Genomic DNA, 9842 nt, shown 5'->3' with positions numbered 1-9842 from the left:
TTCATTATGTCGTTATATTTTATTTGATAACGATTATTACTGTTTCGTGGTACACAGTGATAAGTCAGAATGGTTATAGAATGGAGGTATACTACTCGCCGGCCGGTGGCGGGCATTAAATCTCGTAAACGCTGTTTCACGACCTGCGATGATTTAAGACTCAACGCGGGCATTTTATTGTCTCCGTCTTATGTAGCAAGTTTACCAACGGCAGATCACATTTACCATCATTAGTTTAAAAATTAGAGTGAATCGACCTATATATTGAAACTGTTAGCAAACTTACGTTCCGCTTGATAAATTTTTATTATTTGCGTCTGTGTACACGATAAGTATTCGAACAATGCTCCGCTTTTCATCCTTTCCGGTGGGAAAATTAATCTATTGGGTGCATAGGGGATGTCGAGATGAACAGTAGGTACCTAACTAGTGCTGTACGAAAGCTCCGGGAAAAACAAAAAAAAATTTAGGAAAACGTGAATTTTTACGTACCTACCTACATTGGGTTTTGGTTTTTCGTGTTACCTACTCTAAAATAAATTACTGTAGATGTACATGAAATATTCACTGACTGTTTTTATTAGAATTTAAAACCATAACGTCATTTTCAAAATATTTAGATTCGTATATGATAACGATTATTACTGTTTCGTGGTACACAGTGATAAGTCAGAATGATTATAGAATGGAGGTATACTACTCGCCGGCCGGTGGCGGGCATTAAATCTCGTAAACGCTGTTTCACGACCTGCGATGATTTAAGACTCAACACGGGCATTTTATTGTCTCCGTCTTATGTAGCAACTTTACCAACGGCTGCAGATCACATTTACCATCATTGGTTTAAAAATTAGAGTGAATCGACCTATATTGAAGCTCTTAGCAAACTTACGTTCCGCTTGATAAATTTTTTATGATTTGTCTTGCATAGTTTACAATTTACAACTTAATTAAATATTTAAATATAGTATATCTGTACACAAAATTATGTTATCAAGATAAGGAACAGAAATGTTTGTGTTTGAGTGTTTTTTTATTGGATTATTTTTATTTTATACTGACATAGTCATTGTCATATTTACGTATAAACCAAATAAATAATAAGCTTTGGTAGGGGACCGGGTAACCGGCAGTGGCGTCATTTGGAGGGGGGCAGGGGCACATTTACCCTCCCTTTTATTAGCGGGCCGCTGTCGGGCCGGGTATGGGCTAGTTTTGGGCCTTTAATCTTCATGTAGTAGCTAATAGGTAATTTATTCAAGTAGGTATCCCTCTACATATATGATATATGTATTAATTATTAAGTTATTGTTATCTCTCAAAAAAATGTGTCACATATGCGTATAATAGTTACCTTTGATACTAACCATTAAGTATAAAATCATGTGAGAATAATGCTATTTGTGTTGTGTTAAGACTTAAAAATGCAATTGTAATGTACACTATATTGTAAGCAAGTGGTTTTTGTCAGTTTTATTTTTGGCCGGTCAAAAATATTCCCCCCTCTCAAAAACTGAAATGACGTCACTGGAGACCGGCGATTAAAATATTTTGGAAAAATTAAATTGTTAAACAGCTTATTAGAATGATTGAGAATATAGGTACCTACCTAATTAAAATTTCAATGTCTTGAATTTTATGGCTGCGTATTACTAATGATCAGGGCTCGTAAGTTCATGCATCTGCATGTTTTTTTTTGCTACACAGGAAAACATGCTAGCTGAGATACAAATCCGTTTCATAACAATAGTAATAATAATATGAAGTTGAAAGTGCATGTTTTTGCATGTTTTGGGTGTAAAGGCATATTTGGCATATAGTCGATTTTTTACAGTCGTTAGTGCATATTATTTCATAAAAATATTTTTCAGACAAATATTTGAAATGTTTCTTGTTTCTTATTTACTTTCCTGTTAACAAAATTATAGTGTTTTGATTTATTTTTATTCAGTGAGTGTGTACCTAATGTCCTAGTACCTACATACTTATTTAGATTTTATGCGTTTTACGAAATATCGCGGAAACAGTGTACCACTACTATCCTCCATCGTATAAAGTGGCAGCTTCTTACCAACCAGCATTTATAATTTTGTACATTGCTACACTCTACAGTATAGTTTTCTTACACTCGCCGATGAGTTTAATCGTGTGAGTCGTATGCATTTATCCATTCAATTTCCTGTTTTAGTGTTTTCATGTGAGGTATAGGTTGGTTACTACTGTACACATTATTCATATTTTATTTTAACAATGCCGAAAGAAAAACAAACAGTTGCATTTTGTGGAGGAATTTGAATTTTTTTAAATTTATGGATTAATTCTTATTATTTTAAAACTTTTTCATGATTTTTTTACATAATGCATATTTTGAGTGCATAATTTAAAAATGTTAGAGCATATAAATGCATATTTTCGAACTTTTTAGTGCATGAATGCATGCTTATTTATGCATTTTTTAGTGCATGAAGTAACGAGCCCTGCTAATGATTATATAGGTACTTACGACTTAGTGTTGATATAACCATTTATCTTTGAATTAATCCTAGGTAGGTAGGTACCTATTTATTATTGGGTAAATGACATTTGCTTCGTTTGTTTTTTTTGTTAAATTAGCTTAATAGTGTTGTTTAATTGGTAAGTATACGCTACCTGTCAGTAGCGTAGGCGTAGCCAAGATTTTTTTTTTGTGCCGACACATAGTTGGTTTAACGGTTTAACCGGGGTCTCCAATAAGTCTAGCATACCTTTTGATTTTAGGAACTTTTGGATATAATTTGGTATTTATATACAGTGATTTACGTATGAAATAATAATAATTTATAATAATAATAATATGTTTATTTTCCATCAAGAATGATAATACAATGTAATAATTAGCATAAGCTTAAATTTAAAGTTGATGGATCTCCTTAAAAGCCGATGGCTGTGCTAGAGGAGAGAGTTCCATAGATAATAATGGTTAGTTATAAATGTTAACTAGGTTTAAATAAGGAAAACAAAAATATATATATATAACAAATCAAAGATTACAACAATAGTATTTAAATAAAAAAATACTCAAATAAACTGTTATTATAATTTTTATAAATCTTTTGAAATTATGTACATTTAAATCATGACCATAACAAAATTGTATAAACTTGAATTGAGGGCATTGCTGTCCAAAAACTGTCCTAAATATGGGAGTGATGACGTTTGACATAGATTTAAGTCTGGTAGAATAATTATGCGACTTGGCACAGCAATGTCATCCTTAAAATTATACATTAATGACAAATATTTTGTAGGTACAATGATTGTAAATGTAATATATTTAATTCTCTATATAATTTGGATTTAAATGTACATATTATTTTGTTCACATGTCACGACAAACGACTCGGTAGGTCACCATCGATTTGTAGAGGTCACACATTGTATAAGAACGGCTGACACTGTAATCAAGACGGAATTTCTATAATAATAGGCTATAAGGGTAGTGAATTATTTTTAGGCATGACGGCAAAAGCAAAACATAATGAATAGCGACGGCGGTAGCGATGATGGGTATACACCCCGAGGAACTACTCAAAGTCGATGCCGAAATGAGAGATGTCGGAAACACAAAAAGATATGCGGTTGATAAATCGAAGGAAAGAAAAGCGTATAATCATCGTGAATCGGTGCGGTATATCAATCACGAGCACCATAATATTATATAGTTTTAGACTCGCGATGGGGATATTATTATTATTATTGTTACCATTTCACAAACAATACTGTCAGCCGAGGTGGAACCGACTAATATTAAAAACGACAATAATATTGTATCGTATTATAATATACTGTCAATATAATATATTATTGTAATTATACTCATCCACCTATAATATATATATATATCAGTGGCGAATGCTGACTACGATGTATGGACATGCTCATTTATCATAATGTATTATAGTTCTATTTAATTTATATTACTTAAATTTTAATTATATCATAAAATTCATTGACGAAGCGCAACCGACTGAGCATGCCTTGGGTGCAGTGGCGCAAATAGGAAAAATGTTTAGGGGGAGCTTAAGCCCCAACACATTTTTTTTTAAGTTATAATTTATAGGTAAGTACACACTTTTAAGAATGGTATACTATTATATTTTGAGTGGGCTTTGAGTGATTTTGAGGGGGCTAAGCCCCCCCCAAGCCCCCTATTTGCGCCACTGCTTGGGTGGTTAGTACCACGGCTAAAGGTCTCGGAATAACCGGTATTTCACAGCGATAATAAGCGTCGTGTAGCTTGCGCACACAGCTATCGCATGCTCTGTCAGTAAATGTTACGATACAGATAAGTATACCAGAAATAGATGACATTTTTGTCATACAGTATGATATTTTTAAATACGTAATATTATATAATATTACTGATGACAAAATATTTTTTGTATTTTTATTAATTAGGTTTTTATTGTTGAGCATGCTGGGCATGCCTGGAGAATTCGCCACTGATATAAATATATTATATTTCGATTTTGTTGTCTACTTTGATACGATATTTTGTCCGAATATATTAATATTATGATCAGGTTATAACGTACAAGTAACTCAAATAATGGACAAAATATTTATTTTTTACCGCGTACACAATTTTGATAATTATATAGGTACGATTGCGTACTTATTGGCGACTGTACGAACTTTTCACAATTTTTGACAGTTTCATGTTTCCTGCAAAAGTAGGAATACGTGTACAAAAATATTACCGGCTATGAAATCTAATTGTTTATGGTAGATATAAATTTCCGTAGGATACCTATATAGGTAGGTGAAATAAAACAACTATAGAAACACGCTTAGAATGACCTTAGTTAAAAGTTTAGAATAATAGTAGAAGCAGCTGTAAAATATATAAAAAATATGTTTTTACAGTTCGCCACCGACACCCAATTCTTGGACAGTCAGTATTTATATCGTTTTAATATAATTAGGGTTATGAGTATGAAATATTTCATTGAAATATCGAAAAATATATTTTTTAAATTTTTTTTTAAAACTGTTTTTTTTTAATGATTTCATAAAATCATTAATGGATGTTCATACTGATTTCATACTTGATTAGTGATTATCAATATTTAATTCCGGGTCATGATATAAAGAAGTTATTATAATACAATATAATATATATAAGATAAAGGTATATAATTATTATGTAATTCGTATAAAGTACTATTTAAGAAATATTTCTATAATATTTTTCATTTAATATTTAACTAAGGAGAGGTGTGTACTGTACTTTCTACTATGGTTTTAAATTAAAATTTATTTTTTCATATTTCATTAATATGAAATATTTCATGACATTTCAGAACCATAAATATAATTAATGAAATATATATAAATAATAATAATAATAATAATAATCATAATATCTAATAAATATAATGTAATATAATAATATTATGGGTAGGTATATTACATAGTCATCAATCAATATGAGTTATAGTTCGTTTTACTTACCTAAATAATTCTTGAATAATAAAATATTATGTCCATTGGTACCATGTTCATGAAAATGTACAGCACTAGGTGTAGGTCCTATAGGTACCTATAGAAAATTCCATAAAAACTTTCTTACACCAAAAACTAAAATCAATTTTGCCAAAAACCGATTTTTTGGCTTAAAATTACCGTTTTCCTAATTTTTTTTGTTTTCTGGGCGTTTTAAAAACTATTGGAAATTTTAAATTTTGAACTCCCCGATGCACTAACTAGATTCACTTTCCCATCAGAAAAGACACTCGACTACTTATATCGTGTTTACGTACGAAAAAAATAAAATAAATACACATCGATATGTACACTATGCGTTCATCGATCTGCTCAGAATCTAAAATGTATACTATTAAAAAATAATTTATTTACCTGGTTGTTTTAATGTGTTTGCAATAATTTCTCTCCATACATTTTCTTTGAGCAGGTGATGGTCACTATAATTTTTTTCACTCATATCGTATAGACATTTCCTTTCTCTTGCCAACGCAATAAGCATTTCTAAATGCATTGTTTTTTAAAAATTGTAATAGAAAATCCTGCAAGTATGTTGTGGGCGCTGTGGCATCCGAAAACAAACTGACATCAATTGACGAATATTGTCGGACAGATATTGTTTTTGTATTCACATTGTACCAACAGACGCGGACAGGCAGTGACACGACACGAGAAAACATTCTTGGCCAGGATGTTTAGTCGGTGCGGTCCGTGTCTGTGGTGGTCGGTCCTCACATAATATGAATTATACCGTTGCAAACTATGTTTATAATATTTTTCCGTGTCGTGTCATGTCGTAGGTACTAGTGTGAATCGGTTAGATTACTAGCTAAATTATTATCTAGATCAACATCAAGATAGAATATTCAATTTTTATCTGGATAAATATGCAGATAAAACTTTTTTTGTCTAGATGTTTAAATTTTAATAGTTAATTTTTATTAATGCTTGACATGCTATTGGATTCTTGGTTTAGTAATTTATTAAGGGAAGCAAATCAGGAAGGCTTATTTTGTATCGAAAATATATTAATGAATAAATATAACTTATAAGTATAATATATATATATACTGAGCATACAGACAAACAGTACCAATTTCATCGTATGACAAATACCTCAAAATCATGGTTGAATCAGGTACTAATTAGAAATTACTTCTTTACATAATATATTTTCTGGTTTAAAAAAACTGGTTTATAGACTTTTTATATTACCTATATTAAAGTACAAATATATAATATAAGTACAAAAAAAAAAAAATAAGTAAATAAAACTTTATTCTTTTTGAAAATATTAATTATTCAACACAGTTTAAATGACTCAACACGTCCAACAGGTTGTACTCTGTAGGCCGTATGGGCCACTATAATTACAGCCCGCGAAGCCATTGATTATACCTATTCATAAACCATAATATCTATTCATTACTCATCAGTTGTTAATTATTTTGCATTAGTACAATAATGATTATCGTTGATTGTTTGAATAGTAATATACCAATGAATGATGATTACTAATCAAGTGATTATAACCTATTTTTTGAAAAAAAATCCATTTTATGTTATTTACAATTAAAAAGTTATACAAGTTTTGCTTTTATCGTTACTTAGAATAGTGGTAATACCTATTAAATTTATATAAATAATAACTACGGAGGGTAGGTAATGCCCCGGATACAGAATATAATATAATGAATTCTAATGTCCGTATGCATGAAATAAATATTTTTACAAAACCAATAAAACTTTTAAACAAATGGATTTTAAATTATTTCGTTTTACGTTATTCTTCGTTCAATGAAATTCTATAAAATAATACGTTTTGCGATATTTGTAGTTTAATGATAATATCTATTCTATAAATTACATTTTGCGTTACTTATGTTTTGTTTAATGATATGTAAAATAATTATTATTTTATTAATAGTTATGTTTTGTTTTGCGATATTTAATTCGTTTTGATTATCGCTTTCCGAATTATGTTTACAAATTATTTCAATCGTTTTTAGTAAAATATAACGTTATTATAACGTTTGCAAGCCTTGAACTTAAGTCAAGTTTATGGTATTTGTCAACTTGGTTTTAAACTTAATTGATGTATTAAAAATGTTTATTAGCCATTAATTTTGAAACGAATTGAAAAAATTAAAATCAACCGAACCGAGTCAAAAAAACATCATCAACTCGCTCAGCCCTGCAATTCGTATCTACGTCGTATCTGTCTCATAAATCTGGGCCGCGACTATTAGTCCACAGTTTAGGGATTGCGCCACGATTGTTCACCAACGCAGTCCACCAACTGATAGGCAGATGACCCATATCGCGTCACGTATATAACATTATAATTTTTTTTATTACATTATAATGTAGGAAGGTATTGCCGAACGACATAGGCGCAAATAGACAAATTATTTTGGAGGGACTAAAGCCCCTCCTATAATATTTTCTAAAAATAATATATGCTCAGTTCTAACTATTGACTTTTGAACTGGGGGGACTTGGCAGAAAATATGTGGGGAGGACTAAGTCCCCCCAAGCCCCCACCTATTTGCGCCAATGCCGAACGACGTGAAAGTCTCACCGGCGGCGGCGGCGCGAGTCCGAATACATTAGCGTCCAAACACGGTCGACTGACGAAAACAATAATATTATTATAATATTATGCAGTACCACCTACCCATTGTTAATGCAGCTTCCTATGCATTATATTATTACCATAATAATATTATACGATGACACGTGGCTAATGAAATGGAACGACGCGTCGACATATTATCATCATCATCGGAGACTGTGTCAAACGAAAATTGATTACTGCAGGCTGCAGCTTTGTATAGTTCACCTACTGTAGTAATGGTAAGGCTCGTACAGACTGCTACAGGGTAGCCGGTAGGTACACTGTACAACCAGTGGATACCGACTTGGGGGGGGGGGCGGAGGGGGAATTTAGACGGTTACTTCACAGAAGGGATAAACATAATATAGTGACTACGATATAACGAGAATTTTGTTGCTAAAAATATAATTAGGCCATCTTACAATCAGCAAAATTGAAAACAATAAATTAATTTTCGGACGGTCGCCCATCAGCAACAATTTATTATATTTGATTATTTTATAATTTATTGTTGACCTCTTCGCGGGTAATCCAATATTGATATATGTACAAAGTTTATTTATATAGTCCAATATATTATAGGTGTTTATTTTATAAAGTAAAACAAAACAATAATGGTCGTCTTAGCGTAGTGAAACTTGTAGGAATGTGAAAGGACTTTAGGGAATTCAATTGCAGTTTGTTTCGAGTAGATGGTTAATATCTAGGCACCTACAATTAACAATTTACAGGAAATAGTGTGATTCTCGTAAGACAAAAAAAGTTTCGATACACCAAACCAAAAGGACACTCCTCAGTCGTTCATTCATGAACGATAACATAACGACATATAATGTAATTTTAAATCAAGGATATTAAATATTGATACGTATTTAGTCTTGAGAATTCCAAAAATAAAAATAAAAAATCATAATCGGTTATTACCAGGACTCAGATTTTATAGCACTATGAACAACTGAAATATCTATGTGCTGTATAACCTATTTTTTTTTAAATTTAATATCAAAAAAAATTACTAGGACTGACTAAATTTAAATGCTTTAGTTTAAATAAAAGTTTAAATTAATACCGTTACATATATTTATTTTGCAATCGTATAAAATACATTAAAATGAGGAAAACGAATTTTTTACTAGTTCTGCTGCTATATTTTACTATATTGGTATTTATTAATTAAATATTAAAAAAAGTTAAGTGTATATTTTTAGAGCATATGTAGAGAGTTTATGCGTGATTGCATATCTAGAGCTTTTTTAGGGCTATAAGTGGGGTGCCCTGTTTTTTTACCATTTAAAGTCCAGTGGAGTAGTGGACAAATATTTTGCTGGTTTCCACTGTCTCACTCCGCTCCGAACATCAAAACTATAAAATGTACAAAGTGCCTATAATAATACGAGTTCAAAATTCGATTTTTATATTTTGAAATTTTCAGAAATTTATTCCGTTTCGGAATATTTTATCAAAAATTTAAGCGAACACTAAAAAAGTGAAATACTAAGAAAATGGTGACGATGAAAACAGAAAAACTTTTATATTTTGTTAAAAAAAAATTTTTTTCCAACGGCTTCCAATTTTATAAAAATATAATTCAAAAAACTTTAACACTGGCTATTCTCTAGAGAAATTAGTACCTATTAATTATTAAAACAATCGAATTGACGTAACCAATTATATTATGTTATATCTTGTACCGGGTAATGGG

The sequence above is a fragment of the Acyrthosiphon pisum genome, chromosome X (assembly GCF_005508785.2).
Source record: "Acyrthosiphon pisum isolate AL4f chromosome X, pea_aphid_22Mar2018_4r6ur, whole genome shotgun sequence".
NCBI lineage: Eukaryota > Metazoa > Arthropoda > Insecta > Hemiptera > Aphididae > Acyrthosiphon > Acyrthosiphon pisum.
Note: the sequence above shows the minus strand (reverse complement) of the source record.